Here is a 26,981-nt window from a genome sequence, read left to right on the forward strand (position 1 = left end):
AGTCGACCATCCCGAGCTGACAAGCTAAGAACTCAATTTCAAACCGCTAGTAGGTGACAATTTGCCCATAACAATGCGGCACGTGCTTTTGGGGTAATTACATCGAGCGTGTTGTTCCATCTTAATTTGTATGAAATTGGTGAGAACGTGACGGAGCGAGAGACGAAACTTAATTTTTATCTTTAATGTCCGAAGAAGAGTCCACGCACACCACTTTCTTGGAGTCCTTTCAGTCTCTAGCCTCTCGAGGAGGCAATTTGCCCACCACCACCCGCCGTCCCTTGCGGGGACCGGCAGCGCTGGAATTAAAATTCTTGAGCGACAGTGTCTCCTGAAATCCAATTTCTCTGGGTGGATTTTTGAGAGTTTCCAAACTCTCAAGATATACAGTATTTGAGGAGAGAATCTAAGGAAGTTGGAATATCCAGATCCACATTATTCGAGCCTTAACCAGATGCGATGCAAAAGTGAACGCAGAATGGCATTTGTCCCGTAATTTTGTTGTTCTGAACCAATTGTAGCGCGGAAGTGAAGGAAGGATGTCGGTCCTACTAAAATGTTCTTGTTCTTACCAATTGTAGCGCGGAAGTGAACGCAGAATGCCATATGTCCCGTAATTTTCTTGTTAACCAATTGTAGCGCAGAATGTAATTTGTCCCGTGATTTTCCTGTTCTTATCAATTGTATCGCGAAAGTGAATGCAGAATGTCATTTCTCCCGTGATTTTCTTGTTCTTAAACAATTGTAGCACGGAAGTGAACTCAGAATATCATTTGTCCCGTAATTTTCTTGTTATTAACCATTTCAAAGTGTGAATTGCGTTTTGAATAATACTGTGTTTTGTTTTAGCTGTATTTAATATTAGGCCAGCTTTTCTCGACTCTGGTCTCGAATTTTTGGACTGGTAAATAACAAATAAATAAATAAATAAATAATAATAACAATCGTGCCTTGGCATGGAGACAAAATCTCGAACCCGATCATCGTGCAAATGATGTAATCGTCACCACGCTTCGTCCGTTTATAACCCCCTTTCGCAGGCTTGCTCTCACCAGTGAACCCCAAAGCCGGGGGGGGGGGGGGTTGGGGGTTATTGTTGGGAAAGTTTCCATCCGATCCCGTGGTGTCCCACATGCTAATTTTTCTATATTATAAGTACCCATAGAGTATTTGCGAGTGTTATCGATTCCGTGGCCTTATTCTCTGGACTTTGCAATCGTATCCTTCGGACCGCACGAAGGCAAGCGAAAAAATATGAAATTCCAAAAATAGATCCCGGTTATGAAATCTTCCCCAAGTTCGTCGGCCAATGCTTCGGACGCCCTGATTGTCTAACCTAGAATCCTATTCAGACACTAGGCGTCGGAATAAGGCGGAGGGGGATTCCCCCACGTTCAGTGTGTTGAGACCACGCCTCTGCCGGCCAGGCGACGCCGTGAGATGTTATTGATCCAGCTCTACAAATGGGACGGGATTTTCCTCAAGGTTCAGGGGGGAGGGTTTGTTTGTAGTTACGCGGGTGGAACAGAACTTTTTTTTTCTCCCGGAAAAGGCAAACTGGCAGAAAATCTTAACTGAGGTTGCGTTTCTTTTCCGTGGCGAGATAACTGTATTACACTCTCACGTCTGTCAATACTCTCTAGATCTCCAGATTTCTGGATGAGATACACTCTGTTTGATCAATTATACACACAAGAAATCGAACCTGTGACCTCTTGAATACAAGGATCCTCTACATCTTTGGCTTGACAAAAGTTACATTGTTTATCTGAAATATGCCACGTTACGGAGAATGGCGCTGAAAGTCTTAAATTATCGAAAAAAAAGAAATTAAAGAAGAATGCTAGAACAAGCGATTCCCAATGGGGCTGTTCAGGCAATGCAAATTGCAGATGGCAGCGCGTGGGGCTGAGATATTCGATTGTTCTCCCATTTAAATGCATCGAGAATTCCATGCGAGACGTGCTGTGTTATTAAATTAGACGCTTAATTTGATTTTCATCTGAGAATTTTTGACAATGAAAAAGTGGAGGAAAGTGAGAAATATGTTGAATACAAAGAAGCCTTTTATCGAGAGTTCCCGAGTTCGATACCAGTGGAGGCTTACAGTGGTTCGAATCAACTTTAAACTGTAGGCCCAGTCCCGATTAGTCTATCTGACACCCAACATCCGTTATGTTATCATGGCGTTATTTGTAGGTTGGCGAATTTTAGCCCTGTAAGGGACTATTCCTCAGTCTCTGCGTAAATCGTTTTGTGTAGTCATTTGTCATGGCTGATGTGTCCTGTTACGAATAATGTCCCCTGCAACTGTTGGAGGGGGGGGGGACATCCCTAAAGTGTACTTAAAACAAAAACTCCAACTCCAGTCATGCTAATTTCACCCCCATGCACAAGCGCGGACACGTTGAAAGTGGAGGCACATAGTGGTTTCGGATCCTACTATAAACTGTAGGTCCAGTCCCGATTAGCCTTACTGTAAACTAAGTGGACTTAAAACACCAAATCAAATCAAATTAAAATATAAAATTAAAGTGGAATCATCATGCACTAAGGATGCCAGATAGCCGTTTTCCTGGAAAATTATTAAATTACAGGTTTGAAGAGGGAAAAAAATAATTAGGAAGGTCATATCGCCTATGAAATGATCAATTTTTGTAGTCGCAAGACGGGCTTTGGTTACTCGGACCTGCAAGTGGAAGATGATGATGATTATGAATTTCCATTCTTGATATGTGTGTTTCATAAAATGAATCATGACATAACACTTTCCTCTCTCGTTAGTGTTAATCGCAACGACGAAGCCGGACCCCGTGGCTGAGTGGTTAGCACATCGCGCTGCGACGCCAGGAGTCCCGGGTTCAAATCCCGCTCGGACATGGTTGTTTCTAAATGTCCATTCATCAATTTTATCATTTCATCACTCATCCCCATCTTCGCAAATTAGCCAAGAGGCACAAACCGCGAAGTAAAATAAGACAAATCAATCAATCGCAACGACGAAGATGAAAGATCACTAGATGAAATAGATGATAGAACAAAGTTTACATACCGTACTGACGAAATGGCGTATCGCTGCATGCATGAATATATGCATAATGCATCTTTTTTATTCGTTGCTAAAATGTGACAAAAATATATATTTTTTTAGGAACGAACTTTATAAATGAGTTTCCTGAAGATTTGAAAAAAGTCACATCCTTTCGTTTGTTTAGGAACTAATTGTAATTTTCGAAATTAAAAATTTGCGACTGAATTAGACCATTTTCATTGCACAAAAAGTTAGCGAGCTACCTATTCCTGGTTTCGCTTTGTCATTTTTCTAATTTTGTCGGAATTTCTTCTTCATCAAAAGAGCTCGCTTTCCAACATGGCTTTGTAGTGTTGTTACAAGGGGGTAAAAGCTGAGACAGTTCGGTACACATGTCCACACGCAATTTTTGCGTTTTTTGCACGGCGTTCGAAAGTTGGTTCATTACGCTTAAAAAAGGAACATATCGAGCTCCACCAACATTGTTTGCGTTTGCAGCCAACCGTGGAAAACTGTTTCCCGAGTTACAAATTTCGCGGCTTCGTCACCCGACGAATGTTAAATGTCAAACAGGGTGCAAGTGATGAACGAGTGTGTCTGCTCGTTGCAGACATATACGTACGGGAGTCCGTGGAATTGGAAACAGTGTGACATTTATTTAAAAGCGAGACAGAACAAGTTATCTAATTCGGAAGAGCACATTCACTGAAATGCACGCAACCTAGAAATACATATATGTATTTTTCCTCCACACAGGAAAGTAAACTTGTGAGCTGGAGCAAGAAATGCATAAAGTTCAAATCAAATGTTTAATTGCATCATATGATGCACTTTGGCCTTTATATACGATATGCAAAAATGCACCAAAATGTAAACATGATCATCCTGCATTTAGTTTTGTGTGTGTGTGTTTGCCGTCGCCTTTCTGAAACTTTTGACCGACCATGTCGATGAGCATGAATGGTGATCAGATTAAATTGATGAAAGGACATTCGTAAAGTTAAACCTAGACAAGAAATAGTGGAGATCGTTTCTGATCGAGTTGCGTCATTGCAAAAAAATTCAACGAATTTGATCCAGACAGACTACAAAGTGGAGTAAGAAATTTCGCGAAATGTGCACAGTTGCTACCATCTTCTGTCGTTCGAACTGTAACGAAAAGCATTTTGGGTTAAACTTACCAGAAATGGAGCGTATCATCTTGTTTCTCGTGAAATTGTAACCATTTTGATATGCCATAACAATTTTTCCATTCAAAAATAAAAAAAAAATAAAGTTAAATTCAATGTGGATACATGCAACTCAGCGGTATCGGACAAGGTTTTGCACGATTCCTGGTAATGAAGGAAGAGTTCGTGAGATTCCTGGCTATCGAGCAGGTTTTGGGTGATTCCTGGCTATCGAGCAAGTTTTGTGTGATTCCTGACAATCGAGCAAGTTTTGTGTGATTCCTGACAATCGAGCAAGTTTTGTGTGGTTCCTGGCAATCGAGCAAGCTTGCGTGTGATTCCTGGCAATCCTGCAAGGTTTTGTGTGATTCCTGGCAATCCTGCAAGCTTGCGTGTGATTGCTGGCAATCCTGCAAGGTTTTGTGTGATTGCTGGCAATCCTGCAAGGTTTTGTGTGATTGCTGGCAATCCTGCAAGGTTTTGTGTGATTCCTGGCAATCCTGCAAGGTTTTGTGTGATTCCTGGCAATCCTGCAAGGTTTTGTGTGATTCCTGGCAATCCTGCAAGGTTTTGTGTGATTCCTGGCAATCCTGCAAGGTTTTGTGTGATTCCTGGCAATCCTGCAAGGTTTTGTGTGATTCCTGGCAATCCTGCAAGGTTTTGTGTCATTCCTGGCAATCGAGCAAGGTTTTGTGTCATTCCTGGCAATCGAGCAAGGTTTTGTGTCATTCCTGGCAATCGAGCAAGGCTTTGGTGTCATTCCTGGCAATCGAGCAGGCTTTGGTGTCATTCCTGGCAATCGAGCAGGCTTTGGTGTCATTCCTGGCAATCGAGCAAGCTTTGGTGTCATTCCTGGCAATCGAGCAAGCTTTGGTGTCATTCCTGGCAATCGAGCAAGCTTTTGTGTCATTCCTGGCAATCGAGCAAGCTTTTGTGTCATTTACGGTAATCGAGCAAGTTCTATGTGTTTCCTGGCAATCAAGCAAGCTTTTTTGTCTGATTCCTGGCAATCGAGCAAGTTTTTGAGTGTTTCTCTTATCAGACGAAAATTTCGGCAATCAAAGAATAATGTTTTAGCTACCAGCGTGCGACGTTAAGAAGCTATGGGTTGTAGGTTTGAATCCTGGGTAAAGGAATGGAAATTTCATTTCTTTGTTCCTTCTCGTATCTCCTTCTCCCGTCTTGTAAGCGGGTTGGATAAATCAGCAGAAAGAGTTTTAAAAGCGATCTAAAATTGCCAAAAATACAAACGCCACGGCTGAGAAATCCCAGAAACTTTTCTGCAATCTTATCACCTGAAGCTATATGATGCATCATCCTCCGGAAACGCCCGGTTGACGTGCCAAGCAGCTGCCTAGAGATGCAACAGGCGAAACCTCATTTCGCAGTGCGTGCCCACGTGGTTCGTGGAAGCCCACCGCGACGTCTGTTGTGCCGCGGGGTCCAAGATCTTTATGATGCGTCACTCGGGAAGAATGTGCACGGGCGTAGCATATGATTATTTTCGTTGTCGTTGAATAATTAGAGCTGTCTGGAGGAAGGAAAACAGAGGTTTGTTTTCAGGGCCTTCTTGTCTGGCTCATTGTTGCCACGTGGAGGGATATCACGGGCCAGGGCCGTATTTAGGATCTGTAGACCCCTAGGCTGAAACTGTGGTGCGGGCCATACCGGGGAAATTTTTTTTGAAAATAATATTTCAATTCAAAATAATATTTTAATTTTAAAAATAACATATTGTAATTGTGGTCGCGCTGGTTCAGTAACGCGTCTGACTACCATGCTCAAGGTCCCGGGTTCGATCCCCGGCCGGTTCAAATCCGGGAACTTTTCTAACGTTGGAAGCGGCCCCTGCGCCCACCCAGCGTCGAATGACATGGGTACCTGGGGGATAAAGGCGGTCAGGGGCGTGATACTGATCACATCACCCCCCCTCATGACCGGATCAAGAAAGTGTGGGACGTTACCCCCACACCCTCCTATACGCCTTCATGGCGTGGTGATAAGCACAGGGGAGAACTTTACCTTTTTTTACCTTTTTTACATATTGTAATTTTAAGTAAACATTTTTAAAAAAATTGAAAATATTATTTCAATTGAAAATAATATTTTAATTTTAGAAATAACATATTGTAATTTTAAGTAAACATGTTAGGCCAATGCAAGACAGAAAAAAAAGGAATGTAACAAGAAGCAAATTTTACTTATATTTAATTCAAATACAGTACTTTCCCAAACAATCAGACTTAAAATGAAAGTGTCAATAATTGGTTTGCGCCTACACTTCATACTAATGACGCTACTTATTATATTTTCATAAATTAGTTGTCTTAAAATATCACTTTCAAATGCTCAGCCTGTCTTCTAACATGGAGATTCGAAGCCCTTTTTGATCAACTTCAATTTTGAAGATGACCTTTCTCCACTGCTGTTTGTGACCATAAGTGACAGGTACATTCTTAGAACGACCTCGATATTAGGAAAACAATGTGTGACTTTTTTTCTAGGAGGAGTTTATACATCCACCTCTCCTGACTATGACTTTTTCCTTTTCCTCCTCATCTTTTTGAAACTCGTGGTAAAAACCCTTGAACTGAATCAGTCTTATTTCCCAATTGATTGTCTAAGTCATTGCTATATGATTCTACTATATTTTGAGCTGTTGCAATTATCTCTCCTAAGTGTATCCAACTTGTTGAGAAACCCAAAACGTGTATCACTAACAACTAGTTTGTATGGCTCAAGCCTCTGCCGCGATGAAGATTCAAATTGATCTATGACAGGAAGGAAACTCTGTATTAGAATTTTTTCTGATGCGGTCATCTCAACTTCTGGTGCTGCTTGGACACAGTCAAGCTCTCGGTGTGTTTTACTTTCACTCTCATACTCAGTGCAATAAGCTAACTCAGCAGCTTTCACCTCATATTCTTCAAAGCTATCCCGTTTTGTTCCTATGAAGCTTGTTAGCGATGTCAGTGCTGACGCGGCTGTGTCCACGTCCAATCTAGGATTCTGCAGAGTTTCACTAGTTTTGTGCTTTAATCAAACTGTTCAAATATTTTATAGAGCCGTTTACCAGAAAAAAAAACTTTTTATTTAAAAATATATATGTACATGGATGGTGCCAAAAACCTTGCAAGCAACTTTAAGCGTATTTTTTTTTTAAAAAAAATAAGAAAATCGATTTGAATCATAAATGTCCGATTTAAATAAAAAAGATGATCAAAAATTATTTTTTAAAGTAAAGAGTACGATTTTGATCCAGCCTGCTTGGGTTGCATTAACCCGTGGCTCAACAGCCCTTGAAGGGCCTTGGCCTATCTCCCGACAGCCAGTCTCCCTGCCACAATCCTACCTAGAGGTGTGGAGATCAACAACCGGTAATGGGGTGACGTGGGGTCAGCACGTCGAACCCTCTGCCGTTACAGGAGAGTACCGAAACCCGGTTACGCTACTCACAGCTACCCAATTTCCTCACGATGGTGGGTTACCACTGGTTCTATACGCAGGCCGAGAACCTAGAGACTGAACTCAGACGGACTCGAACTCATGCCATCGGAGTCCAAAGCACAGCGCCTTAGACCGCACGGCCACGGCATTGATTGAGCACATAAATGGAAGGTTGTGTTCATCTTCCTGGGCATTCTGCAGAGTTTGCCGTCGGGAAACCAAGGGTTATTGAGACAAGCTTTGTGATTCCCTGGGGAGTGGTTGCTCCTTCCTGGAAACAGTCAGCGAAGATGGTTTAGGACAGCTACATCCGCAGTTGAAATAGCATCTGTCCCCTCCATAACTCGCAAATTCGAAAGCTGTTTCAAATTGAGTTCTCTCTTCACACCGACACCTGCTGCTAGGATCAGAGAGTCCTTGACAATTCTGGAACTGCAAGATATTCAACTCCACGCAGATATTTTGCACCGTCGACTCCATCAGTAATTCAAAGGCTACATATCCTGTTGCAGAATTCTTTGTTGCGATAATTTCCATACTGGCAAAACTGCGTAACGGCGACATTGGGTGAAACCCTCAAAGGCGTATTAACACTATAAAATGCCTCATAGCAGGTGAACCATTTTGCGTCTCAATTTTCCCCTTTCCGTGGTGGTCCTGTCGGTAGGCCGTCTGTCACGCAGGTAATACGATTTTTTTTTCTGATTTCTGGCCATATAGAAACTTTTTTTTTTCTAGCATCTGTTAATCAGGCAACCTTTTGTTTGATTTGCAGACTTGTCTCACAAGGTAAACTTTAGTTTGGGCCAAATTGTGTCTCAGGCTAACTAATGCCTGCTTTCTGTTCCGTTTCAAGGAAGGTTTTTTTGTTTTTTGTTTTTTTAATATATGTGTGTGATTTATGTTACTCAAGCGGTAATCGGGCAAGGTTTTTGCACGATATCTTATACTTAAGTAACTTGTGTGTGATTCCTGGTAATCAAACAAGTTTTGTGTGATTCCCGCTAATCAAACGAGTTTTGTGGGTAACGACCGCCATGTTAGGCAGATTTAAGTTGTATATTGGCATTTATCTTATTCGTATACTTTCAAGTTAAGAACTTGTATTAAATTATTTATACTTAATTGTTTTTATAATTCATGTATATATTTACGTTTTATCTTATGTTATAATATTATTCGCGTATTTTTGCAATATTTATTCAGAATTTATAGGCTAATAATTATCCCAAATAATATATGCAACGTTTTCATTGTTTTTCAAGCACAAGTTAAATACATCTCTTCTTAATATCGATTTTTGTTCATACAAGATTGAAGTAATTTATCTTCGTTATAAACTAAATCTTTATTTAATCATTTTTATGTGCAAGGGGAAATATGATTTATTTGATAAAATCAATTTAGTTATTTCTATATAGTTCAATATTGTAATATTATAGCAAAGTATTTCTCCCTTGTTTTCAATAAAATATCGTATTCCTATTGTCTGTTTATTTTAGGAGTGGCGATGTAAAAACTTCCACATTGGCATTTTTAATTGTTGCCAACCCTAACTTTAGCTTACTATCGCTAATTAACATTGATGAGTTATATAAACTATCAGTTTTTCTTGTGTTATTTTATGTTATGAGTTTATATTGTAAGTTAGAACAATCTGTTATACTGCGCCTCGCGCTTGAGGTAGGGACTTGAGGTCTTGCTATTAACTGTGAAGGCGGTGCGCGGACTCTCGTGTTAAATAAATTGCTTATCACTGCCTGCGAGCGTGCATGACCCAACAAATTATAACTTTTAACTTGTGCGAATCAGTATGTACGCGCGCGATTCGTGATTAAAGATTTTGGACATTTTAATTATAAAGTATTTGGAAGTTTATTTACTGTCACGTGTCGCAATTCGGTGGTTTCCTTCCTGGAGGAAGGGTGGATCGTCTTAATCCCGATCCCTGGGTGAGAACTGGTGCTCCCAACTGACCAGCCGGAGCTAGGAGCGGTGTGTTGCCTGCCAATTCGGATCTCCATACCCTGGAGTTACGAGTGGTGGCACGTTGCATTGCATGTGTGATACCAGCTAATCGATCGGCTTTTGCGAGATTCCCGCTAATCGGACGTGTCGTGTGTGATTTCTCGTAATCGAGCAGGTTTTGTGCGATTTCTCGTAATCGAGCAGGTTTTGTGCGATTTCTCGTAATCGAGTAAGTTTTTGTGTGATACCTGGCAATCGAGCAAGTTTTTGTGTGATACCTGGCAATCGAGCAAGTTTTTGTGTGATTCGTGGCAATCGAGCAAGTTTTTGTGTGATTCGTGGCAATCGAGCAAGTTTTTGTGTGATTCGTGGCAATCGAGCAAGTTTTTGTGTGATTCATGCCAATCGAGCAAGTTTTGTGCGATTCCTGCCAATCGAGCAAGTTTTTGTGCGATTCCTGCCAATCAAACAAGGCTTTTTTGTGCCTCCTGATGGCGTAGTGGTAACGTCGTCGCCGTGCAATATAGAGTTCCCGGCTTCGATACCCGATTGAGGCTCATTTTACAGTATGTTAGTGGTTCAGATCCCACAAACTGTAAATCCAGTCCCGATTAGCTTCGCTGTGCATAAAGTGAACTCAAGAACAAAACTCTCAAACGAACGTCTCTGATTTCCAAAAAGTAAACAATGTTTATCTGATTACTCCCTTCAATCATTCGTAAGCAAACCAACCTTCCTTTTTCTTTCCTGGTAGAACAACATGCCTCTTCTAACAGGTTACCGCCAAGCAAACAGTCCTGGGGAGGAAAAAAACGTTTAACTGATAACTTATAAGTAACTTAATGATGGTTATTGGTTTTGTAAGCAACAGGTTTCCGCAAATTGAACTCGAGCAAATAGACTGATGAAAATAACATTGTATAAGAGCAGTATGTTTACTTTTGTGTGGATATTATCCTGAGCGGGGGAAATTGTACCGAACTACAAATTGTACTCCGTACATTACAAGTGTTACTCTGGCCCAGCTAACAAGGATGAAATAATATTGCAGCCATAAAACTCGCACAGGGGTTGCGTTAAAAGCATTATCTGTATGAAAGAGAAACATAAACGTTTTTATGTGGCTCTCGCTGTTAATCAATATATGTTTGTTGAGAGGTTTGTGTAAAAACCTGTAATGGCCTCAGCGCCATTCAGCCGTTATGGGAATAACAGGCGAGTGCTTGAGGGAACGTTGTAAAGATTTGCAAGTAGTCTATTCGGAAGGTTGCTCCCGGCACTTCCAGCAGTACTAAATTTATACTGCACTGTCCTCGAAATATGCACAAAGCGTGTATTTACTCGGGTTGTACAGAAAGGTTGTTTTCAGACTTGCTGATCGTGCTTTGATTCTAAGCACCTCAGTGTCCAACAGTGTACTAATGGGAAAAGAAAGTTACATTTAAAAAATAATACTTTTTTGAACTTTGAAAACATTAAAATTATATAATTGTGAACCAGGAGCATATATTCTAGGCTAGCTAGGCTACCTGCGAAACTTGAAGTCTAGAAAATAAAATACAGGAGAAAAAACTCTATCAGGAATTGTAAACAAAATTATTCATATCAGTGAGATGATGTTGATCGTGATTTTGGAATTGGCAATCTGATTTCTTATGAGTTGCCAACCTGATTTCTTAGGAGTTGCCATCCTGAGTTCTTAGGAGTTGCCAACCTGGTTTCCTATGAGTTGGCAACCTGGTTTCCTATGAGTTGGCAACCTGGTTTCCTATGAGTTGGCAACCTGGTTTCGTATGAGTTGCCAGCCTGGTTTCCTATGAGTTGCCAGCCTGGTTTCCTATGAGTTGCCAACCTGATTTCCTATGAGTTGCCAACCTGATTTCCTATGAGTTGCCAACCTGATTTCCTATGAGTTGCCAACCTGATTTCCTATGAGTTGCCAACCTGATTTCCTATGAGTTGCCAACCTGATTTCCTATGAGTTGCCAACCTGATTTCCTATGAGTTGCCAACCTGGTTTCCTATGAGTTGCCAACCTGGTTTCCTATGAGTTGCCAACCTGATTTCTTAGGAGTTGCCAACCTGATTTCTTAGGAGTTGCCAACCTGATTTCTTAGGAGTTGCCAACCTGATTTCTTAGGAGTTGCCAACCTGATTTCTTAGGAGTTGCCAACCTGATTTCTTAGGAGTTGGTAAATTTATTTCTATTCATAGCCTAGGACCACGTGACGTAGTGAGATAGCCCAGATCTTGGACTCAGTATACGCCACTGTTGTGAACACGGGTATACAGGGGCGGGTTAGGGGTCGAGCTCGTCGCAGTGGGGGACGCCAAAACGGCCGTCCCCCTTGAGTAACGGAAAAAACCTTATTTTTGATTACATATGCGATTACATTTCTTTTAAAGAGAGTTGAATTTGTGTAGACAAGAATTAATTGAAGTTACTGCTGCATAACATAGTAAGGTTACTGCAAAATCATGTAGCAGTTTAAGCTAAGAGAGAACTGTTACTTTGATGTCATTATGTAAGTAGTAAATGAACACGTACCTACAATAAACGTGTTATTTAACAGTAACATTTAAAGTATTTAAAAATATATAAGGCTATTATTTTTCAGCATTAAAAACGTAAATATGTAACACGGCCATGTTTTTATTGGAGCAAAATTGAAAGTAGGGTAACCAGGGTAGACAGTAGAGGGCGACAAAATTTCACCTCGGCCGGATGAACAAGGTAATTGAGCCTCTCCTGCCTGTGGACAATTTGCTACGCAATATATATTTAACATTTCTTCAAGTGTTTGGACTGTCAATATATAAGGAAAAATCAATAACATCCTGACGACTTGTTATGAAAAAGAAAACAAAAGTTACTTCTGTCAACAAGAAATTTTATTGATATCACCATTTACTTCTAATTCCATATGTAACGTTTTATGTACATAAGAAATAACTTCAGTATCTCCTCTGAAGCTATCTGTGATAATATTTGCTTCAGGCAACAACATAGCCTTTGAGCTAGCAATAATATTCCTCGGCAACCTTAAAACTGGAATTCCATGTAATATGTAATAAATATTATCATACATACATATAATATTTTGGAAACGTGTAGTAACAAATTGCTTATAAGTGTGGTATAAATAAGGATTTCGAATGTTTGTAAAAGCTTAGCAACTATGGTTATTGTTGAAACAGTGCTCCAATTGTTCTTCCCAGTATCACGTTTTCATGGAAATGAACATTAAATTGAAATCCGGCTTATTTCACGATATAGGAAGCAAATATTCCTCTGCTGATCACGAGCCAGCAAAGGAATATTCGTTTACTATCAACAAAACTAATAATTATTATAATCAGTGCTTCAGACGAGGGATCGTTTCATGTACTGCAGTTGAGTAAGTACGTAATTTATATATCAGTAATTAAAAAGCGTATGCTAGTATTAGTTTATTCAATAAACTTGTATTTTTGTTACTTAGCGTTGCTTTCGTGCCACTTTTGGATAATTGCGACGATGAATAATGATACGATGAAATTGATGAAGAGACCAGAAGTGGTCATTTTCGTTCAACCACCCTCACACGCCCTCACCCGCACGACTCGGCCTCGCCCTCACCCCTACAAGTCTTCGGAGGGTGAATGTGAGGTCTGCCCTAATGAGGTCGCTCTCCGGAGGGAGACCACCTCTGGCAGAGACACTCAGAAAGCACACCCATGTCCAGGGCGGGATATGAATCCGGGAAATTCGGTGGTGAGAGAAATGTCGACCACCTATTAGCTTTACTCAGTATAAATGTTATTGTAAATTTATTAAACTTCAACTTCTGTCCAGGTAAGTTAATTGAGAATAGCCATATATTTTGATATCACCGCTTGGCCCCTCTTGGGATCGACTTCAGTTTTTTCACCCTAGATTGTCGTGTACCCTTCGTTGAAAATGATGCGTACTGATATATTTCAACATATTTCTTTCGCGTTTTGAGTTCTGTATATCCAGTTCCGATTCCATCTTGCCTACGAATGTTTACACCCTACAAGATGTAAATTATCTTCAGCTGGATTAGTATTTGACATGATTACGATCAGGGGTGTCTCTTTCCGAAGACACCCAAATTTCAATCACCCTTCCACATAGTACACCCTGGACTGCGTTTTGCACTCTAAGCGAGTCTGGCGTCTCGGCTCACAGACAGTATAATGCTCTGTGGGGCTTGTCTTATAATAACAATAATATAATAATTCCTTTATTTATCGGGCGAGGTTCAGCCGTAGGCTGCTAACCCTTGTCATGAGCTACACAAGAAAATATATGGTTGGTTGGTTGATGTGGTGTTTTAAGTCCACTTTTGCACAGTAATGCTAATCGGGACTGGATCTACAGTTTAAAGTGGAATCCGAACCACTTGTGCCTCCACCGGGTATCGAACCCGGGACCCAAGAAAATATATGTATATGTAATATAATATGATGATATATGAATGCAGATGGAAAGCTTGATTACACTAAAGAGAGATAAAGAATTTTACATTGCCTACAATTACGAATATTCTCATTACAGTAATATTAGTCGTAAGATAATATAAATGTGAAAGAAAATTAAAAAATACAAATGTAAGAAGAAAAAAAAATAAATGTGAATGTTAACATAAGGTTGCCTTTAAGTAAATAATAATAATAATAATATTTGAAGATAGTAAAAAATTCCAATAGTTACAATTATAGAATGAGTGTTTTGTCTTGTGTCGTTTGTATATGATGAGGATGAATGGTGATGATATTGATGAAGCGACAATCACAAAAAACATTTATGCCTAGGCCGGGATTCGAACCCGGCCCCCCCTGGCGTCTTAGCACGTTGTGATTACCACTCCTCCACGAAGGTCGGCTAAAAGGAAATCGAAACGGAGGTTGGCGATATCAATTCGCAAGATGCATTTACAATACTGTTCTTAAAATACATATATATCTTGACTTGACCAATGTGGGCACCCAGTGTGGATCCTTTAATGTGGCATCGATCTCTGATCCTCAGAATGGACTATCAGGGTCATAACCCGACCTGGATATTGAGGTCATGTGACGTCACGCCTCGCCTCCCACAATTCAACTTTTTCACGCGAGCTTGTAATTCAAAGCAGGTTAGGTCGGATCAGGTCACGCCACCCTAATCGGCGAAGGTCATCTCTCCCTCTGTAATATGAGGGGAGGGAAGGTGGGAGGGAGAAGGATCCTAAATCATTGCTCAGTGATCGTAAAATATAAGTAGTTACGGTGGAAGGTAATTTATCAATCTATGGAGAAAAAACTGTGCCTCGTAAAAGCATGTCCCGCTGTATCGTTTGTCCTTACAAAACGGAGGTTCGCAATCTTTAGGGATCGGATTTTTGTCTTATTTGCCTATTTCTTGCCTTCATGTGTCGGGTCTAAAATTCTTCAACGTTCAAAGGGAGAATGTGCAGGTGTATGAGTGAGAGTCGATGCCCAGACCCCTGGATGAAAAGGCAATAGTACAGTGTGACACAGAAAAACTGGAACTTTTGAAAAACCCACCAGACACCCAGTGGCGTGCGGTGCTAAATAAGGCAGGGGAACAGGTGCCCCCTCCCTTCCCATACCTGTTGTAATATAATACAGTAGACCAAGTAAAATTCAACCCTTGTTAAAATGAACCAAATAAACATACGATACATATGTTACAAATTGTCAGAAGTGACACACATGAAGCACGTTAAAATTATGACAATACCAATGTTAAATCAAATATGATATAATGGAAAGAAAACATTAAACAAAATTGTTCATGCGCGACAAATAAAGGCAATTTATGAGTGATCAGAGAAAAAGTGTTTTGTCGAAACTTGTTTCACCTCTCTACTTGTAGATTAAGTTGACTTTTTTTGTAGTAGAGTTGAGCATTCTTGGAATTCAAACGTCCTCAATGCAATAATGGCAATCAGATGGCCGAGTTTTTTTCATGACGTTCGCTAGATTTGTAGAAATTGTGACAAAACCCCAACTGTTCCAAACTCCCTTCTCGGAAACAAACAAGAACAATAATAATTTGCCACTGGAAGAGTATCGAGTTAATCATTTTACAGAGTTGTAATAACTTGTTTGAAAATGCCTTGTGTACGATTTCGTTTTTATTTCGGTTAGGATAGGTGTTGGTTTGCTGTCGTTTCTGTAAAGTTCAATGAACTAAAATCTTTCGTGTTCAGCCTGTCGATCATACAACATTAGCAACCCTACGCTCGCAACATACATTCGCTTTCTTGTCCTGCCGCTGCGTGCGTCTTGGGGCTGTTGGAACAGGTGGACGCGAGCTGTTCCCTCGGAAGCTATTTTGCAGCATTTAGCCAAGGCATTTAGCAGACGCTTAGACTGCAGAAGATTTTTCCAGTTCGTTATGACTGGCAGACGCAATTTAGAAATGAGATTAGAAAACTATAGACTTACTACACTCAAAACTATCACTACGACGCAATTAAAGTTTAGCACATAGCAAAAACTCGAAGAAAAACTAATTCGCTATGTCTCTCGTAGGGAACCGCAAGAGAGTTCAGCTTCCGTGCCACCATGGGGATCGTTTAACTTCGCGCGTGGTCGGAAATACTCGGCGTCAGACAGAGGGTGGGACGACGAGGGTAGGTGAAGTAAACAAACGTCCAGTCACGGTGAAAGTTTTTCTTCGACGTGTTGATTTCGGAAGAAAGAAGTGTTCTTATTATGTTATTATAGATAATTTAAATAGCTAAAAAGGGCAATAAGTAGAAGGTAACAGCCTGTTCCCTCTGTTCCATGGAGGGACCCAAAAAAACATATATTGCCAGAAATTGAACTGTTACAACTTGCCATTTAAGATACAGTAATCCACAGTATCACTTTTTGGAGATGGAGCCCTTGGCTAGCTCTGCATTCTTGCAATCTGCCATTGAGGTCCCTCATTGATCGCTGCAACATGTCAGGTGGGATGGTACGAATTTCGTAATTAATTCGTTGCTTCAATCCATCCCTTGTTCTTGGCCGAGACGTGTACACCTGACTCTTAAGGTTGCCCCACAAGAAGAAATCACATATGGACAAATCCGGGGATCTTGGTGGCCAGGGAATGTCACCAAATCGAGATGTAATACGATTACCAAACAATTCTCGCATAGTTGTCATGGACTGCCTTGAGTGTGCGCTGTCGCACCACCCTGTTGAAACCAGGCTTCGTGAAGGTGTGGGAACCTGTTAAATGCAGGTGCAGCAAAAGTTTTCAGCATCTCAACATACCGCTCCGAATTGACAGTCACTGTGCTCTGTTCTTCATTTTCGAAAACGTAAGATCCGATGACCCCGTGTAACGAAACTGCACACCATACCGTCACCTTGCGTGTTTCGAGGGTACACTACCATGACGCCCCACACTGAAAAAACGTCTGAACTCCCTCTGCGCAACTCGCAAACTATCATTGCTTTGTAAAACCTTTTTATGGCGAAAGCGGGATGTTGACCGTTCCACTGATCCATGACTACTAAATGGCAAGGTTGTCTGTTGTTCAAGATACCGTTATGCAGTGCTGCCAACCACGCATTGTTGCCAGCTACGCTTTTCAAAAGTTCTCGTTTTTCTGTGTCACCCTGTATTAATTACTTTTTTCCATTATAAATAACGTTATCAAATGTTACGATACGACACTGAAATTGTTAACTGGAAAATTTTTGTAACATGGGGAAAAAACTAAATTTGGCACTTCCTACTGCGTGTCTTCTATGGAAGCTAAGGTGAAACGATTTTCGTGGAATATTTGATTTGTTTTATTTAGCGTCGCTTTTCAGCCTCTTTTGACCAATCGCGACGATGAGTATTGATGTGATGAAATTGATGAAGAGAGAGAGAACACTCACGCCCAGGCCGGAAGAAAGAGTTATGCTTATGACGTGGTTGTGTGTTGTTCAAGATACAATGAAAAAACTTATGTAGTTTTTCGTATATTTGTAATTCAGTAACAATTTTCGCGCATTGGTTCTTGTTCAGAAATACGATAACTTAATTTCACATTGGGATTTTCTCATTTCTAAAATAGAACCTAACCGACCTCCCTGGCAGAGTGGTCATCACAGCCCGCAACAACGCCAGGGGTCCCGTGTTCGAATCCCGGCCCGGACATTGGTGTTCTTCAGGAGAGTGTCTTCAACAATTTCATCATATAGTCATTCATCTGCGTCGTCGCGATTAGCCAAAAGTGGAAGAAAAGCGACGTAAAAGAACATAATCCAATCCATTCAACAATATAACATAATGTTAAAGTATGATTTTTTTTTACTTCTCCCAAATGTAACCTAATTTTCCACTGGGATTCTCACTTCTTTAAAAAATCTAATGTAATTTCATACGCGGTTTTCCAGTTGTAATATTCATAAATGCAAATTCTGATAACGTTTGTTCAGATTTATTCGGTTTCATGCTTGAATCTCTATTAACCCTATAGAATTGCAGGGTTGTTTGTATATGTAACTGGCTTGCGACAATTTTGCTTGTAATGCGATGTCATATGCCTTTACATGTGTCTTGTTGAGGGGTATGTATTCTTCTGCACGTGCGTGATTCTCCTTCGTTTGTTGATGTTCTTCCCTTTCAGGTGTTGCTTCAGGCACATGTCCAACGATAATTTGGCAGAAAAAGTCTTCGGGCGCTGTTTACGTCTGTGGACAGAAGCAAATGTCATGTACGGTTAAGTAGAGGCTAACTTGCGCCAGAACTAAAGTTAATTGTGCGTTTCAACCACGTTACTTGCGTAAAAACTGGCGAAATTGTTCACTTTATCGGAAATCTGTGGTTTTGGTAGATTTGATATTGCCAATGACCCCCTCTCTCTCCACACATGCATTGCTATTTACAGAATGAATGACATGTAAAACATTTACGTCATTGTAGCTTATCAGTATTGGTTCATTCATACTGAATTGTTTGGACTTTTAATTGCTATACTTGTTGTGTGTGTATATACAATATATATATATATATATAACGTTTCAGAAACTGGCATGGGTATCGCCAGAAATTTTTGTAGAGTGTCAGTCAGACCATGACAAAACTTGAATAGTAGAAATAGTAAAAATAATTAATATGCAATAATAACGATTATAAAGTAACGAAAAGAATTTTATTCCAAATTCATCATCATTATTATTATTATTATTATTATTGTATCCTTGGGGAGACTTACTTTTCTACTTTATCCACTGATGAGTGAATAGCTAGTAAAATCATTTTTCATTTTTTAAAAAAATTCATACAATCTGTGTACTGAAATCAATTGAGTTATTGACTGTTACTCACACCATTCAAGAAAAAAGCTTAAGAGTTGTGTGTAAATTTTAGTCACGACCTTTCACTTTTTAATGAAAATATAACCTCTATTATACACTCAATGTCTTCGATCTAACGCAATTTATGCTTTGCTTATTCTGTTCGAATACTTACTAACTGAACTTTATTTGTAACTTGAAATGAAGAATGCCAATTTTCAGGGTTGGTCAGGGTTCCTGATGTCTAAGGGAATTGGTTCTGTCTCAGTTTTCAGTTTTTTTAGTTACGTGCGTACAAGTATTATCTAATCTGCAGCTAGATTTATGTCAGTCGTTCCCTAAATGAGCGCGCGCGCACATGTGTGCGAGTGTGTAATATTAATTTCACCTTACACCTCATGTCAGCGTAGGGTTAACTTAATTTAACATTTCCTATCATCTGATATTTTCTTCCCTGGATCCTTTCCCCGTTATTCCTTCCAGATCGTCTTTTTAGCAGGCAGTTCCTTCTTAGTCAGTACCCAGGCAATTTATTTTTCCTTTCTTGATCACTTCCAGCATTGCTTCTCTTCACCAACTCTTACCAACACAGTTTTATTTCTTTCTTTGACCATTTCACATGCTCCATTCTTCACCATCGGTATATTCCTAAAGCTTCTAGTCGCTTTTCTTCACTTCTTCGTAGTGTCCAGATTGATTACTCCACTCAACACACTCCACACAAAACACACTTCTTTTCCGTCTCCTATTCTCACTTTTGACTTCCTAACTGCAGCTCATGTCACTACTTAGGCCTATAATTAGACTCCGGATTTTTATGTAATATCAAAGTACAAAATAAGTACATAAATATGTTACAATGATTGATAAAATATGTACCTAAATATGTCTTATCAAATGGATATGTAGCTAAATATGTAAAAAAAAACATTAAAAATGTTGACCAAAGCAAAATTTATTGTACCAAAAAAAAATTACACTATACACGTAACGTTTCCACCCTCTAACAGGGTCTTCTTCAGAAGAAGATTCACAATCAATCTTCATGAATCTTCTTCTGAAGAAGACCCTGTTAGAAGATGGAAACGTTACGTGTTTAGTGTTTTTTTTATACAATAAATTTTGCGTGGGTTCAGTATTTTTAATGTTTCTCTAATATGGAAACAAGGCTTAACAATGTTGCTAAATATGTGGTATCAAAGAATATGTAATATAAATAATAATCGAGTATAAAAGCAGTTTCAAGAATTCTGCTAGATCTTATTTTATTTGGACATATTCAACATCATTTTAAGGACATAAGTTGTTCAAATTAAATTTTGTATCAAATTTATAAACTCAGAAAAGCACAGTAATGCGTACATATTTAAGAAACCAATTTTGTCAATTATTAATTACTTTTCACATCGCAAATTATTGTAGAATATGTAAATATGTAAGAGAGCTCTTCGTAAATTTCCAAACAAATTGTACAAAAAAAAGCGCCTACAGAAAGAACAATCGAATGAAAATAAATACATAGCTACTTTTGTACTTATTGTACGAGGGAACATATTGTGTCAATAGCTACATACAGGAAAGTTGTTTTCTTGTTCACCAATGCCAAGTTTTCTTGGTGCTTTGCCTAAACCTAAAAGCGAAACGAATATATGTAACCGGGGAAGGAGGAGAATTTTTTTTTCAGCCTGTCGTTCGGCTTTGCAGCCAATTTTAGGTGTTCCAGAGATCGAAAATATAGGTAAAAGGATCAAAATAGTAAAAAAAAAAAATACTGAAATACGTTATTTTATTTAAAATAAGTTAGCAAATATGTAATATCCTGGCAAATATGTAAAAATATGTAACATAAAACTTATGCAAAATCATGTCAGTTACATAATTCGTTTACATTTTCATGTTCAAGGTATGTACCTATAGAATGGAATAGAATATGTTAATTACATACAAGTCCGTGCTTTACTTATGATACACGAATTTGTTATAGGACAAATATTAATACATGTGAGGTTCAATGATCAAGATTTCAATTTTTCTGTGTACGTGACTAACGAACATTGAAATAGCCAGTTGGATAGATATTTTGTGGCCGCGTTGCAAAGGATGGTTTCGAAACATGTGACGAGCACAATAATTACAATGTTGTGATGAGTTTCTAATGAGGATTTATGAACGTACATGTTGTGTTATGTTGAGTTATGATGAGTTTGTAATGTGAATTTATGAACGTACGTGTTCAAAATGAAACATATGACTATCGAATATAGTAAACAGTTTGTAAAAAGTGATGTACCATATCGAAGTTAAAAATACAAGAAATATTAATATTGAAATCTAGTTTTATGTTGATACAAATGTGTAGGTTTCAATAATTTGGCGACCCAGGTTCCAGGATTCGGATTAGTAAGTGTTTAGCTATATGTTTTTCTTAATAATATAGTTAAATAATGACAGATAAAGGGAAAAGATCAACACGAAAAGGACAAACTATTGATGAAAGCTTGATTTCTGACAATGCGGAAATCAATGTTGAAAATTTCGGTTGTTGTAAGGATCCAGATAAGAATGCTAAGTGTATAACTTGTCGCAAATGTGGAAAGTTATATCACCATAAATGTCTACAGTTAGCAGCGTTACATTCCAGTAATTCTGATACATTTGATCAGTACTTGTGCAAAGTATGCGATCCGATGTTTGGCCAGCATGGGACTGAACACAATAAAGATACTAATTTCAATGCATTATTGGAGACAATAATTCATAAAATGGATGACGTTCAGTTGCAGTTTACAAACAGCCAATCGCAGATAAAACAGCATGATTTAAAGGGACATTTCGGCTATTTTAAAATTTACGATTTTTGTAAAAGGTTTTATTATTGGCCTAAAATGCGTAAAAGTATTAAGGACTATTTAAGAAACTGTCTTTCATGTGCAAGGGATAAGCAATGCACCTTTAAAATTTCAAAGGAAGAATTACATGTGTATTCAACCAAACCTCACTACTTACTTTCAGCCGACTTAATTGGTCCATTACCTTTGTCTAAAGGTTTCCAACATATATTAGTCATTGTAGATGTAATGAGTAAATTTGTGATGGTTTATTGTCTTCGACGTGCAACCTCAAAGGAAATAATTAACAAGTTTGGAATTTACTTTAATCATTACCCAAAGTGTAAGGTAATTCTCACCGACAATGGTTCGCAATTTAAGTCAACTGAATTTAAAAGTTATTTGGATTCTGTGAGTGTTAAACACGTGTTAACTTCACCATATGCACCTTTTGCCAATCCTGTCGAACGTTACAATAAAGAGCTGGTGAGACTATTGAGAATGTTTTGTAAGTATAACCATAAACTTTGGTTTAATTATGTGAATATTGTCGTTCATCTATTGAATAATTCAAAATCGGAAACAACCGGTTTCACACCATCTGAACTTTTTATGCATGTTGATTATCACGATGAAATAATAGACAAAATAAGTTGGCCAGATGACTTGAAACATTTACCCTGGAAGACAAAGTGTATAATGGCTGAAGCAAATATAAAACAGAAAAACCAAAAGATTAAAAGGGATTTTAATGAACCTAAGCATCCGATAAAGTCTGGTGACCTGGTTCTTGTTAGAAACCATCTTAAAAGCAAAGCTATTAGTGATAGCATTCACAAATTTTTCAGCTTGTATGTTGGTCCTTATCAAGTCAAGGAAGTTAAGAATAACCAAGCACATTTAATATCATTGTCGACGCCAGCAAAGGAACAAAAGCAGAACTTAACAAATCTTAAACTTTTCAATTGTACAGAAGAAAAGAGAAGTGAGCTATTGAAAGCAAACAATGTGTAACCCAAATGATTTTTGTGTATAATGTTGTGTTTATTTTCTGTGATCTCAATGAAATATTTGTGTATATTTATGAAAGTCATAAATTTTGCTTCTTTGTATAAAGAGAATATGACAAAGAAAATTACCTAAATTATGTATGAATGGCATGCTTGAACACAAATATTTGTATTGCATTAGTTATTGTAGAAAGCACTGTGTAATCGTGCCCCTTTTATTGTAAATTTTCTTCATGTTCGACAATTTAATGTATATTGATTAATTGTCTCACGCAGAAAATGTTTCCTAAGAGAGGGGATTATATTGTGACGAGCACAATAGTTACAATGTTGTGATGAGTTTGTAATGAGGATTTATGAACGTACATGTTGTGTTATGTTGAGTTATGATGAGTTTGTAATGTGAATTTATGAACGTACGTGTTCAAAATGAAACATATGACTATCGAATATAGTAAACAGTTTGTAAAAAGTGATGTACCATATCGAAGTTAAAAATACAAGAAATATTAATATTGAAATCTAGTTTTATGTTGATACAAATGTGTAGGTTTCAATGTACAATTCAGAGGATATGTGTTCAATAAATAATGAATCTCAACGGAAAGATCTACAAGTACAAAGTCTAATGCAAGATTTGAATAACGTATTTTCTGGAAATTCTATTGAGCCGATTAAACATTTTAAGGCTAATATTTCAATGAAAGAGAGTTTTCGTTACCAATTTGTCCAAAACCTTAGATGTTCCTTACAATTTACTGCTTTTTTCAAGCAGGATTTTTTTAAACAGAAATGATTATTTTTATAAATTGTTTATTCAAGAATATGTAGTTTAATTTTATCATAATCCACACGTTTTCCTTGGCTTCGTATATTCAGGTTAGAACCAAAATAGTCGCAGATTATCGAGTATTATTTTTTACTATGGAAATCGATTTTTCATTTGTACAACGACTTTTAGTTTTCACTCACTTCACTGAACTTAGGTGACAACACTTTACTTCGTATATGATTTATAATGTTTACCTACAGTGCAATTGTAGTATGAATGATGAGTGGATCAAATTGAAGAAGAGAGATTCATAAAGATAGGCCCATGCCCAGGCTGGGATTCGAACCTGATACCTTCGGTATCTAGATACTATTGATTTTATGACTGTATCGAAATAAGAATATGAAGATTTTTTTTAGTATCTTTCAAAAATTGTTATTTTTTGTTTATTATAGATTATATTATATTCATATTTATTATTTGTTTATAGATCGAGAAAGTGTGAATTACTTGAAAAAATTGGTTCACAATTTAGATTCTAGTGCAAAAGGTTACAGTGGAAATACCAAATATTCCATTGTTAGAGGAATCTGTTTACATGTCCAAGCCTGAAAGCTACCAGCAGTGGCGGCGATTAAGGGGGGCAAGCGAGGAGGGCAGTTGCCCCCCACACTCTTCGCCTCTTTTGCCTTCGCACTATGCTAAACCTTATATACAAAGGGAAATATACTGTCTTTACCCACCCCCTTTAGGTTTGGTACCCAATCGCCGCCACTGGCTACCAGTAATGTTTTCACACAGTGCAGTCAGTTTTGTTCATATGGAGAGAGATAAACGCGCCATTAGCAGTGCTCTTCGACCCAGAAAAAAAATAGCTGTATGTCAAATGTTTACGACTGTTCGTTGCAAGGTTAGAGCATGCATTGAATTAACGAAACAATTCAGGTGTGCTTTTATGTCAACAATCCCCTTTTAACTCTAAATGCGCCATTCGCTTGGTAAACGTGCGTGTGCCAGTGGTTCATTTTACACTTGCAGGGAATTGATTTTTGCAATTTGATGCAAATGGTGAAAAATATTCAGCATCGGTGGACGAATCAGCAAACATGTTAACCGTAACAGTGGATTTCTGCTTGGAAACGATTGGTACGTTTCTCTGCCCCCTTCCTTCGATGACATAAAAAAGAAACTGAGATACTGTTACTCATTTTAAAAGTTACTGAAGTTTGTTTACAGTTACTTTCTGCAAGGGGTCCAGGGTTCGAATCCCGCTATGCGCATGGATGTTCTTTGTGTCATCAATTACATCATATCATCACTCATCCTCATCTTTGCGATTAGTCAAAAGTGACAGAAGTGCGAAGTAAAATAATGAAATTTAATCAATTAATACATATCCCCCTCTCTATAAGAACCTTTCAGGCATTATTTTTTTGCCTAGAGGCAACTATTTAAATTTACATCTTCATGGAATCAACGAAAAACTCTTGAATTTGTTTTCTCTTTGCAGGCATTGCAAACCACGCGAGAGAAGAACTGAAGTTGAAGACTGGAATTGGAGACATCATCACAAAGTAAGCAGACAAAAAAAATTGTGTGCACAAATATAATTTAATTAGTATTTTTAGTGCATAATCTGGTGATTACGTCAGGTCATGATGCGGTCCGATGCACAGATAGGCTAAATCGTGAGTGTTTAAATTGAGATCGGAACCACTATGTTCAGAAACTGGAAGGGAATGTCTTCACGTACACAATAATGAACGTTAGTAAATTCTACCTTTTTCAAACAAATGGAAAGGTACTATATCAAATTTGTTCTAGTTTACCAGAATAGACAATTAACGGAAACCATATCATTAGATTTATTGCTATTATTATTATTATTATTATTATCAACAAACAATGTTAAATATAACGCACATTTCAAAGTATGTGCAATACATTGAAATTCACGAATCAAAAATAAAATAATATAGACAAATATATAAATACCTAATTATTACTAATTCTTTCACTAACTTCTAATTAATTACATAATACTAATTACAATGAAACTCTATTAATCGACTTCTAATTGATTATATTCTATATATATATTAACAAAATTAATGACCGTTCTGGCTCCCAGAATGGGTAAGCATTAATCCAAATGTGTAAAATCTAACAAACAATATTGTACTACCACGTATTTATTATTATTGTATTATATATTGCATATTTTGAATAATAAACAGAAAAGAAAAGAGAAAATAGCCGGGGGAACAGTTGAAATTCACAGAAACTGACGTCCTGGTTTATTTAAAGGCACCAGGACAGTAAGCGCATACCCTCGAATGTATGCGGGTGGAGGCGAGCTTACTTCGGGAGTCCCCCCCCCCCTTTTCAAGTCCACCGCGTATCGAACTCGGGACTCCTCTACAAGTGTAGAGAATAGGATAAGCTGAAGTTATATTCCACAAGGTATTTATTGTTGTTTTATCAGGAAGCTACTGTGAAGCTTGTCAGTGAAATGGTGTTTTGTGATGTGGTTCTTGTTTCATGTTATTGCTTATAGGCTACTTCTGATTCTATGTAGATGCATTATGTGCAACAGGCCCACCACACGCAACTGTTGACTCTCTTGTTTTCCTTGCCCTTTCAGGCATTCCCCACTTTCCCAGAAAGAGATAGTAACTCTTTCTCTTTCGGACCACTCTTTCATCGTACAATCTTCCTACCGAGGGTAGAGATGATATGGTTCATATTTTTTTCTGATAATGAGTTGTGGGAGGAGTCTTGGGGTCTCTCAATACTGTATTTTCCTTTGTCGTTACACTTTCTGGAATTACGCTGCCTTCTGGCTTAGGTACACAAGTAGATCAAGGTAACAAGCCCCAGAAGAAGTAAACCCATCCAGTCCCTGCACACAAATGTCCAAACCAGAAATGCCTCTTTTTTAAAACCTTCAGTAGCGCTTTTTTCAAGTATCCATAGCAACAGATATTACCATCCCTGCTTGTCTGTAATGTCGTTTTAAGTGTTTGGCATATAGTACTTCTTCAATGTGCCGATTTTACTTTTCTCAGGTAGACTTTTCATTTTTCCAACTGTTTTTGATCCTTGTTGGGAGATGACAGTGTCTTAACATTTGTTTTTAGCACAAGCAAAAACGTTTGTGGCTGTGATTGGGGGTCTTGGGAGCTGTAAAGAGCGAGAATAGATTGTGTTACTTGCCTGGCCCCCCCACACTTTACCTCCGCACTCGAGGTTTGGTGCACTTCGTACTCGGCTCTGATTTGTCTAGGGGTATCTTTCTTTGTACGACAATGCACGTGGGTTGCTACAAGTCAACATAATTATATAATTCACTACAAGAGACAACGGATAACCTTTGCGAAACCTTTATTACGATAGGGGATAAATTACCTTGTCCAGCTTTTGTGAAATTAAAAACTGAAATTTTGGATATTTTCTATA

At 38.4% G+C, this 26,981-nt stretch overlaps 1 long non-coding RNA gene across 1 annotated transcript in view; it reads left to right on the forward strand.

The window, feature by feature from the left end:
• Positions 1 to 25,098, forward strand: part of LOC145987094 (uncharacterized) — a 253,748-nt gene extending 228,650 nt beyond the window's left edge. The window contains exon 3 of the long non-coding RNA XR_014441617.1: positions 25,033 to 25,098. This is a non-coding gene — a long non-coding RNA (uncharacterized LOC145987094). The remainder of the gene's footprint in view (positions 1 to 25,032) is intronic.
• The last annotated feature ends 1,883 nt before the right edge of the window (positions 25,099 to 26,981 follow it).

The sequence above is a fragment of the Lepisma saccharinum genome, chromosome 4 (genome assembly GCF_977018435.1).
Source record: "Lepisma saccharinum chromosome 4, izLepSacc3.1, whole genome shotgun sequence".
NCBI lineage: Eukaryota > Metazoa > Arthropoda > Insecta > Zygentoma > Lepismatidae > Lepisma > Lepisma saccharinum.